Genomic DNA, 10577 nt, shown 5'->3' with positions numbered 1-10577 from the left:
AAAAGCTGTGTTGTAATTATGAATGATAACTGAATCATTTTAAGAAATTGCATTGCTCGTTTTTTTTACTTTTGCAATGTGTTTTGAAGGCCTTGTTAAAAAAAGCAAAGGAACCAAGGTGACCATTGACTTAAAGCTGAAGAGACCATCAAATAGCTTGAAGCTTAGTAGATCCACCATTGTATCTTCTCTATCTCCTAAGGTTGTCCAAAAGGTAAAACATAGAGAAGACATGACACTTCACTGTCTTCAACTTCAACTCTAGAAATACAATGAGTCACATTATTTAAAAGCAAGCCAAGATATTTCAAAGTATGTAGAGCACAGCTGGAAAATGAAAAGGTCCCACTGAAATCAACAGATATAGTTAAGCATCCGTTCCCGTGATATTTTTAAACATTGATCATCTCAGATTTATGGATCTCAACATCGAGAAGATCATCATTCATGCACATATCTCCTTGCTCCTTGGCCCAAGGAGCTTGTGAAGCAGAGATGAGTGTTTAAGGCAATCCCAGAGGCAATTTTTAACAGTGTGATGAGTTATTGCAGATTTCTGACCACCATATTCATGGCTCTTGATGGCCATCCAAAGAACCAAGCTAAGATACAGGTTGCTCAGGTGGCTGAACCCTCAAACAATGCCCAACTCCAAGCCCAGGTCCACCTCAAACTAATTCCTTGATTTTTCTTCAACTAGGTTAACAAAACAGCAAGAAGCAACATGACGAGGACAAGAAACATGGCCTTCAAACCATCTCTTTGCAAGCTTGGTAAGACCTCACAGCCTCCTTCCTAAATTCAAGCCAGGGTGCTTCCACCCACTTGGTTAATTTGCTGTTAGCAAGCCTGGCCTTGTGGTGGGGTTAATGATTCACTTATTGAGCTGATTGGCTTTTTCATATCAGTTCGCCCAACCAATCGGGTGCTGAAACTGGACAGTTTATTTGTTCAGCCATTGACTTTTGGAGGTGGTAACTAAGAAGCTTAAGAGCTCAGGCGTCCAAAAAATTCCGGAGATGCTTTCCTTGGCTCATTAAAGGAGAACTGTTTGGGAGTTGACAAATGAGAAGATGATGGAGGGCAATTAGCAAAGCAGAATAATGTGCTGCCTTATCTGTAAGCAATGAGCGGGGGGAGGCAAGAATTCAGTGGGCAGGTTAAAACCATGGACTTCTGACAATGAGTAACTTTTGTCTCTGGAAAGTGATTAGCACTCTGTGCTTCCTGCCCAGTTATAAACACACCTATTTAGGTGGAATTCCATCACCGATTTATGGCTGAAAGGAAGCTAAAGGGAAGCCCATTCTTCTTCTCCGCACTCAGAAGCTGCAATGCATGTCCGTGAGTGCAACACACATTCCAAACCACACAATTAGACCTGATTTTGTTGTTGTTGTTGTTTTGAAAGGGTGGGATTGTGTTGCTTCCTCCTGTCACCTGCTGGGCCAACACATCAACGTTCACACTGATTGCTAGGCGGTAGCCACCCCTGATAGACTCTTATTTATGTCCTTGATGTTCACCAGAGGAGGACAACTTAAGATCCTAGAAGGCATATATGGCCACTGAAAGCCTTAAGCTCCACCCGGAGTTCTCTGAATATTGTTAAGATGGTTAAATAGGTGGCAAGGTCAATGGGCTAATTAGAATAGAATAGAATTGAATTCTTTATTGGCCAAGTGTGATTGGACACACAAGGAATTTGTCTTGGTGCAACTGCTCTCAGTGTACATAAAAGAAAAGATACATTCGTCACTATGAACTCTTTCCACACAGTCTCCATTGATATATAGTAGGAGAGGCTCTGCTTTGCATCTTCTGAAGTCTATAATCAATTATTTGGTCTTTTTGATGTTCAGGGTGAGGTTATGACTCTTTTGCAACCTTCCAAACAAGCAAAAGTCGAAACGGGGAAGGCAAATTCACTTCACAGCCAACTTAATCATTGCAAGTGATTCACTCAATGACTGTGGCAAGAGGTAATAAAATGGGGCCAATTTCACTTGACCCATGTCTCATTCAGCAAGAGAAATGTTGTGGCTCAGTTTGTGGCCATAAGTCGGAGACTATCTGTCTCCATGGAGATCGTTGCAATTCAAAATAGTTTTGGATTCGGCCCAACTGGCTTTGGAGGGTGTGTTACGTCAAACGTATCGCACAAGGAATGTACAGCATCGACATGAAAGGAACAGGCAGCTGCAGAAATTCAAGATGATAGAAACGGCCATCCCAGATTTCCTCCTTAAAAAAACTGGGGGAGAAGGCAAATAAATTCTTCCAGCTTATAATTTAATGCAAATTTCTTTAACTCATGCTTCCCCTATTTTTTATATTTTCTGGGAGATTAGTGTGACCGTTGATATGTATGCGCTTTTCCAGATGTTAATTTTCCAAAATAACGAAATACAACGATGCAGTAGTTAGGGAAAATGTGGCCCTAGTCTAAAGCATGTCATACTGAAAATATGTACATTATTTTGGTGGAAAGTTGGTGAAAAGGTACAACACAGGGGAGGGGGAAGAATGGCTACATACGTTGGGTGGCGGGGAGGACATCCTAAAAAAATATACATAAATTTGAAATGCAGAATTACCGGTCAAGAAATTCGGGCAGAAATGAGATGGGATGAACTTAAGGCTAGAAAACAAATCCTTGAAATTATATATATATATTTTAAAAAACTCTTCTTTGGGTTTGTCATTGATGTGATGGCAGGTTGTTGTGATGGCAACCAATCAATGGGCAAAGTTTCTTTCTTGATAAATAAAATAGTTCTTCATCGGTAGTTTGTGAGAAGCAGAGCGAAGGGGAGATTGGTTGGGGAAACCCGATATTTTTCTTCGCTGAAATAGGATTATCTCTCTTTGCATACTGATTTCGTGAAAATGGGGAAATAGGTCGTGTTGTAAAGACGAACAAATGCAGCAATACACAAAAGAATACATGTAATATAGTGAATATCGGAGTGAACCCTGTGGCTTCTTTGGGACAAATATGTCTCCTTCAGAATAACGGAGTTGGAAGGGACCTTGGAGGTCTTCTAGTCCAGCCCCCTGCTCAAGCAGGAGACCCTATATCAGTGGTGGCTAACCTTTTTGGACTCCTGTGCCAAAAATTGTGCACACGCTTGCGTGCGCGCACTCACATGTAAGCACCCAGAAGACAACGTGTGCGTCCTCCACGTGCCCTGCACATGCATGCACAATCCTCCCCATGCCCCCCCAGGACACCCCCTTACCTGCACTGTACCTCCCAGCTGATTTTCGGCCTGTTTGAGGCCTTTTTCGGCCTTCCAGAGGCTTGAGGGAAACTTCTGCAGCCTTTGCAGGCCGAAAAATGGGCCTGTTTTGTTACTTCTGGTATTTCCAGAAATAGAGGAAGTGATGAAACGGGCCTATTTTTCGGCCTGCAAAGGCTTTCCTCAAGCCTCTGGGAGGCCGAAAAAGGCCTCAAACAAGCTGAAAATCAACTGTGAGACGCACGCAGGCGCAGTGAGGTAAGTTTGCCTGCGGCTCACGTACCAGCACAAATGGCTCTGCCACAAGTTCACCATCACGGCCCTATATCATTCCAGGCAGGTGGCTCTCCAGTCTCTTCTTAAAAACCTCCAGTGATGGAGCACCCACAACTTCTAGTGGCAAGCTGTTCTACTGGTTTATTGTCCTCACTGTTAGGAAGTGTCTCCTTAATTCCAGGTTGCTTCTCTCTTGGATTAGTTTCCAACTATTGTTTCCTGTCCTGCCTTCAGGTGCTTTGGGGAATAGGTTGACTCCCTCTTCTTTGGGGCAGCCCTTCAAATATTGGCAGACTCCTATCATAGGTTGGCATGATCCATAGGACCCAAGAATTTGGCAATAATCCTGCCTAAATAAGACCAGGTCTAAACTGAAGCCTCTTGGTTTAGTTCAGTAATTCATTTGTTCGGTTAGAGACTTAGTATAACACATTTCCTCTCCATGGACCCAATGAAGCCCAAAAAAAAGGTCCAAATTTAGCAAAGCCCCAACCCCTAAAATGTCACCCACCCTTCCTTTCAAGAAAAATGAAATCTTGGTTTCATTAGGCTTAGTTCTGTGGGAAGAAATATCCATCTGGTTCAGTTCCAAGCTGGGAGAAAGACACTGGAAACATGGAGGCTGAAGATGGTTTAATGATGAAGCAGAAGCCTATGGATTCTGGGCAGCTGACCCCATGGAGTTGAGAGTTGGGGAGTGGGGGCATTTATACCTTCTCTTGGGCTTTGCAATTGAGCTTCCTGTTCTTGTGCAAGAACATCTCTTCTATTGGTTGTTGTCAGACTCCCATGGGGCCATGTACAAATCTTAGGAGTTTGTCTGAGCCAAGTTTGGTTGAAGTTTGAACTGCTGGGGGTGGTGCACCTGAGATGATGCAATGAAGGGGCTTTGGGCAATTCCTATTGTGGCTGAGGGCTACTCCTACGTGGATCTTGGGTGAGGGTATTTGCTTAGGAATAGAGCTAGCTGTCTCTCTATCTCTTAAGTGCTGACATCTGCTGAGGGCTATTAAGAAAGGTGGAGGACTGTGCTTTCTATCTGCAAGAGCATATTTCTCCCTTTAGGGAAATGTAATATTCTGCTTTTTTAATATTTCTGAAAACCTTTCATTCTTCTAGGAGAGGGGTGGGTGTTAACTTTCTACCATTCCTTTATTCTGTATTTCCTTTTCCTCTTGATTTTCGTCTTCAGTTCATGGTGGGCTCCCCTTTTTGGTTCCTTAGCTCTGCTTCATACCTTGATCCTCAGGTATGACTCCTGTGTTCCTCATTCTTCCTCCTGTTCAAAGAAGGGCCTCTGGGTGAATTCCTGACCTTGACAGATGATACAGTCGCATCACAAAGGGCTCTTGATTTGCCCACCCAACCAAACGTTCCTGAGAGGCGTCTTGCTTGCAACTCTTGTGATTCTCAGTGAAGCATGTCACATCTGTCTCAGTTCCCCCCCCCCAACCTTCTCTTTTCTTGCTCCATTTATTTTTGTTCCCCTCGGATTTCTCACAGCCTTTAAACTTAGTGACAGAAATTCTATTCTGGTGTGATGGATCTTCTAAGGTCTAGGAACCTTCCTCCCTCCCTTCCTCCCTTCCTTCCTTCCTGCCATTAAGGCCTATCTGCCACTGCAAATTAAGCTCTTCAGAACTTCATTCGCAGGGCCATATATCACCATAGAATCGGCAAACTGAGCTGTATTAAAAACAGATTTTTTTTTTCCCTAAAGGACATTTGGAAACCCAAATCATGGAGACACCCAATGTCATTGTCCCTGCAATGCATCCTGGGATTGTCAGGCCTTTTATTGCTTGTGGTGAAAGATGAGATGGGGGAACACAAACACCCACCCACTCATCAGTCCAATTAATCAATACTGCTCAGATAATACTACTCAACTGAAGCTAAATCTGTTTAGGTTGGTTTCTGAAGACTCTGGTGGCATACACCATTTTCATCTCTGAGGTCTTTCTGTTCTTTACCCCCGCTACTATACGTGATCCCAGCTCAGATTCCTTGTAGAATCAAACTATGATGTCATTGGGATGGATCACCCATTAAGAAGCAACACATCCCCCATATCCTAGAAAAGAATAAAAATTTAGAAGAATGCAACTGTGCAACGTGTCCGTTAGAGATGAAGGAACTCTACCAACATGTACTTAGAAATAGACTGGAGGCTACAAGATCTGGCAACAACAAGACAAACCATGAGTAGGGATGAAGGACATGTAAAGCTTAAGCAAGATATAACTCTACAGGGGCAAAATGACACGCAAGCTAAGGCGAGGTGCAACTCCATAGACAAATGGACATGTAGACTAAATACAAGAAAGGGCACCAAAAAAGGTAATAGCTTTGTGAAATGTTACTTTCCTATTTCTGGAAATCAGCTGTATAAAAGATGGTGTTACGGTGTTTCTTCAGGGCCTCAACTTTCAGATTGGACTTTCAGTTTTTTGTAAAGCTGTAGGCGAAGAAGCTGTTGGAAATCAGGACGTTGCTTAAGTAAACATTCAGATTTCTTAAGGTGCTAGACAGAAATGATCTCACCAATTTTATCATCATAATTTGTAAGATACCGCAATGACTATCCCTGTCAATGTACCGCAATGATTATCCCTCAGAGAAGGAAGCCTTGAAGTCTTGAAGTCACAAAACTTAGGTTATCGCCAAAGGCTTAGTCAGTTTCTTCTAGATCTTCACTCAGTGGAGGTTGACCTCTTTTGTGGGCGGGAAGTCCTAGGATCAAAACTCATCATCTCCAGATAGGGCTGGAAAACATCCTTCCTGAAACTCTGCACAAAACTTTCCACCAGTCTTGTCTGAAATGAGCTAGTATCTCAGTGCCTGGGGAATTCTGGAAGTTGAAGTCCTACGCTTCTTCAAGTTGTTGAGGTTGAAAGTTGAGGATGTCTCTAGAGATAGCAACGATAGTCTGGGTCCCTAGTTTTATAAGAAAAAAACAACAACAACCAAGGACCAAGAAGAACCAAGATTGCTTGGTAGACTTCTTTTAAGCTTGGAAATGAAAGGCAGCAAATGCTTGTGTTGGTAAAGACACACAGAACTGGGCAGCAATTCAAAAAGATAGGGAATTATGTTGGAGGAAGAGACAGGAAATGTGTTGCTATGCTCATCATGTGTTGCTGTTATTAAAGCACAGATAAAGATGTGAAAGGACACCTTTATCTATTTTATTGCCACCACAATGAAGAAGCAGAATTTGGGTAGCTTCGTTGCAAGAAAGGAAATATTAAAGGTAAATATTCCCCTTGCACATACGTGCTAGTTGTTTCCAGCTCTAGGTGGCAGTGCACAACTCCGTTACAAAGCCGAAGAGCCAAGCGCTGTCCAAAGACGTCTCTGTGGTCATGTGGCCGGCATGACTAAACATCCAAGGCGCATGGAGGAACGCTGTTCCCTTCCCACCAAAGGGATCCCTATTTTTCTACTTGCATTTCTTTTACATGCTTTCGAACTGCTAGGTTGGCAGAAGCTGGGACAAGGAACGGGAGCTCACTCCGATACGCGGCGGTAGGGATTCGAACCGCCGCACTGCCGACCTTTCTGATCGACAAGCTCAGTGTCTAAACCACTGAGCCACCGCATCCTAAGGAAATAGTAACCTCGTGCAAATCGGAAGCCTGAAATTTGGGAAGTGAGTGGGTGGGATGATAGCCTGTGAAAATGGCAACATTATGATTTGAAAGATATCTGTTTTTCCTCCACTGGTAGAGAAGAACCAAACTCACAGACCTCCCAAATGGGAACATCGCAGAATAATAGAGTTGGAGGGTACTTTGGAGGTCTTTAAGTCCAACTTCCTGCTCAAATAGAACTCTATCATTCTGCACAACTGGCTGTCCAGTCTTTTCTTAAAAACCTCCAGTGACGGAGCACCCATAATTCCACTGATTCATTGCTCTCCCTGTTAGGAAATGTTATTTCTAGCTTGGATCTCTCCTTGATTAGCTTCCATCCATTGCTATTTGTTCCACCCTCGGGTGCTCTGGAGAATTTAGAGAATTTGGAGAATGATTTATAAGAGGACAGAAGAAAAATAATAATCAGGTATTATTTTTAAAACGATCGATTGGATGAAAACCATTCCTCCCAAGAAAAAAAGCTCATTTTTTCAATAAGGCATTAGAAATGTCAAACAAGGCAGCTCGCCGCGTTCAAAACTAAGATCTATATTGACCTCTTCAATTGGAAAATAAATGACTGGAGTTTCCCCGGTGTTAAGGTATTTTTTTTTTTTTTATATTCTTTTCCTCCTGCTGGAGGATTAAATTTATTTGAAAACATGCCTCTTCTTGTCTCCCCACCTGTTTCTTTCCACATACCTCTCGGGGAGTCCGGAGATTATCAAAACTTTCATTGTCTTTTCCTGCCTGTCAATTTTTTTGCTCCTAAAATAGCTCTCATTTATATGTTCTCACTCCTGCTGTTTGACTCCATCCTTCCTGGAGATCTCGGGAGAAAACATTTTCTCTGGGTTGATGGAGTGGGAGGTGGAAATTGCTATGCGAGGAGAAAACCGCAGGTTATCAAAATAATATGCCAGTGTAAAAGCTGGGGGAAGTGGAGTGTGGAATCAGGAAGTGGTGTCGAGAGTTGGAGAAGTTTGATCCCAGCCAAGAAGATGACCTCTGCAAGGTGGGAGAGGGATGACCTACATCCCTTGTTCCTTTTTTTTTCACACCCCTCCGGACCCCTTTCCTAACAGTTGCATGGAGCTCTGGCACCGTTTATGGAGAGTTTCAGTCCTTCAGGTCACAGTTGTCCCAAATAGGCTTTTCTTTAAAAAGGCAACTGGACTTTCCTTGTTCTTCCTTTGAAGACATTTCGCTTCTCATCCGTGAAGCTTCTTCAGTTCTGACGGAATGAGGGAGAATGGAAGGATTTGTATTCCTTGCAGTCATCTGGCCGTTAGCACTCTCTCTGAGAGAGTCATGGAGGCCTCTTGGAGGTTTCAGGTGACCCCGAGGACCACAGCTAAACCTCTAAGTGGCCTCCATGACTCTCAGAGAGAGTGCTAATGAGCAGATGACTGCAAGGAATACAAATCCTTCCATTCCCCCCCACATTCCGTCAGAACTGAAGAAGCTTCTCGGGTGAGAAGTGAGATGTCTTCAAGCAAAAACAAAGAAAGTCCAGTTGCCCTTTGCAAAAGAGCCCCTTTGGGTGAGGTCTAGCCCGTTTCCAGCATTTGAACACCTTTTTGACTCAGGAAGCACCCCAAAACCGAATCCAACGAGAAAGACCCCACAAGACAAACCTTGTTACAGCCTCAAATATGGGGTACAATGTAGACTATCCTCCTGATGGTGCACCCTGGGCTAAATAGTCATGACTAAATAGTCTACACCAGGGTGTCAAACTCAAGGCCCATGGGCTGGATGCGGCCCACAGGGATCTGGCCTAGGAACAGCAAAGGACTGGCCCGTGGTGCCTCTGCCAATGAAAACGGAGCTCGGGGGGTGGAGTGTTTTTGCTGCTGGAGCAGTGGTGGGATTCAATTTTTTTTTTACTACCAGTTCTGTGGGCGTGGCTTGGTGGGCATGGCAGGGGAAGGATACTGTGAAATCTCCATTCCCTCCCCATTCCTTGGGGAAGGTTATTGCAAAATCCCCATTCCCTCTCCAACCCGCTAACCTGCTTTCCAGCTTCGTTCTCCTGTGCAGGGCAACCAAAGAAGACCCAGCCAATCAGCTGGGACTTGGGAGGCAGAGAAGAGATGGGGGCGGGGCCAGTGGTGGGATTCAAATTTTTTTACTACCAGTTCTGTGGGTGTGGCTTGGTGGGCATGGCTTGGTGGGCGTGGCAGGGGAAGGTTACTGCAAAATCCCCCTTCCCTCCCCACCCCACTAACCTGCTTTCTAGCTCTGTTCTCCTGTGCAGGGCAACCAAAGGAGACCCAGCCGATCAGGTAGGACTCAATGGGAGGCAGAGAATAGATGGGGTTGGTGGGTCCAGTCAGAGGTGGCATTTGCCGGTTCTCTGAACGACTCAAAATTTCCGCTACCGGTTCTCCAGAACCAGTCAGAACCGGTTGAATACCACCTCTGTGGTGGAGGTCTGCAGGATTTGAGCATGCAAGATGGGACATTTTGCATTTGAGCATGCAAGATGGGACAGGAAGGGAGAAAGGGAAAGAGGAAAGACAAAGAAGGAAAGACGAGAAGAGAGCAAGGAAGGAAAAATAAGGAAAGAGGGGAAGGCAGAAGAAAGGAGAAGGAAGAGAGAAGGAAAAAGAAGGGAAGGAAGGAAGGAGATTATAATGAGAATGAGGGAAGGTTTCTGGGCCTGCCTTAGCACTTGGCCACCATGTACCCTGACATGAGTCCCGTGTCATGCCCACCCCAGCCACGCCCACCCCAGCCCTCCAAGGTCAAACACAACCCTGATGTAGCCCTCAGAAATCAAGTTTGACATCCCTGGTCTACACCCTCAGACTGCTGGGCCTGGCAAGGATCTCCTGGCACGAAACAGCAGCACGAATACCAAAAATAAAAACAACGGTTCATGCCGTGTTTTGTTACACTGTGTGAAATAAATAAATCCTCCAATCTCTCCACAACGTTCAGGATAGACCTTGGCCAATGAGAGACCGTGTCTTGTAGGGCTGCAATCCTTCAGGCGTGAGTTCTAGAGGAGCCTTCGAAATCTGGAGCAAGAAAGGTGACTTTCCTTGGTGCCCTTTCTTTCGTTGGTCAACGGAGCTGCCATAATTTGATCTCAGAGCTGAAAATGACAGCGCGTCAATTTCCACACTCCCATTCCATTTCCGGGCACATTTTGGGAGTGGGGCAGTAATTGAAAAAAGGGGATTAAAACCCATATATTCTGAAGGTTGAGTTCCTGTGTTCATTGAATCCGGATGTTGAAAAGCTCCATTGCCAATTCTCAACAGAGGAGAAAGTGAGTTGAAGAACAATAGCTTTTGTATAAGCTTGGCCAATGTTCGGCTTACAACAACTTTTTACAGAGCTTTTGCAAGGAGCTATAATAATTTTTAAGACATTTTTCAGGCACCCATCCAGCTCAAATAGGTGGTTTATC

General features: G+C 44.3%; 1 long non-coding RNA gene across 1 annotated transcript in view; it reads left to right on the top strand.

The window, feature by feature from the left end:
- The first annotated feature begins 1272 nt into the window (after positions 1-1272).
- The window catches only part of LOC148129660 (uncharacterized), a 33470-nt gene continuing 24165 nt past the window's right edge, over positions 1273-10577 (top strand). The window contains exon 1 of the long non-coding RNA XR_015745212.1: positions 1273-1344. This is a non-coding gene — a long non-coding RNA (uncharacterized LOC148129660). The remainder of the gene's footprint in view (positions 1345-10577) is intronic.

Source organism: Notechis scutatus, chromosome 12 (genome assembly GCF_049901735.1).
Source record: "Notechis scutatus isolate UNSWTSFEM ecotype Mainland chromosome 12, rNotScu1.2, whole genome shotgun sequence".
NCBI lineage: Eukaryota > Metazoa > Chordata > Lepidosauria > Squamata > Elapidae > Notechis > Notechis scutatus.
Note: the sequence above shows the minus strand (reverse complement) of the source record. Positions and strands in the feature narration are given on the sequence as shown.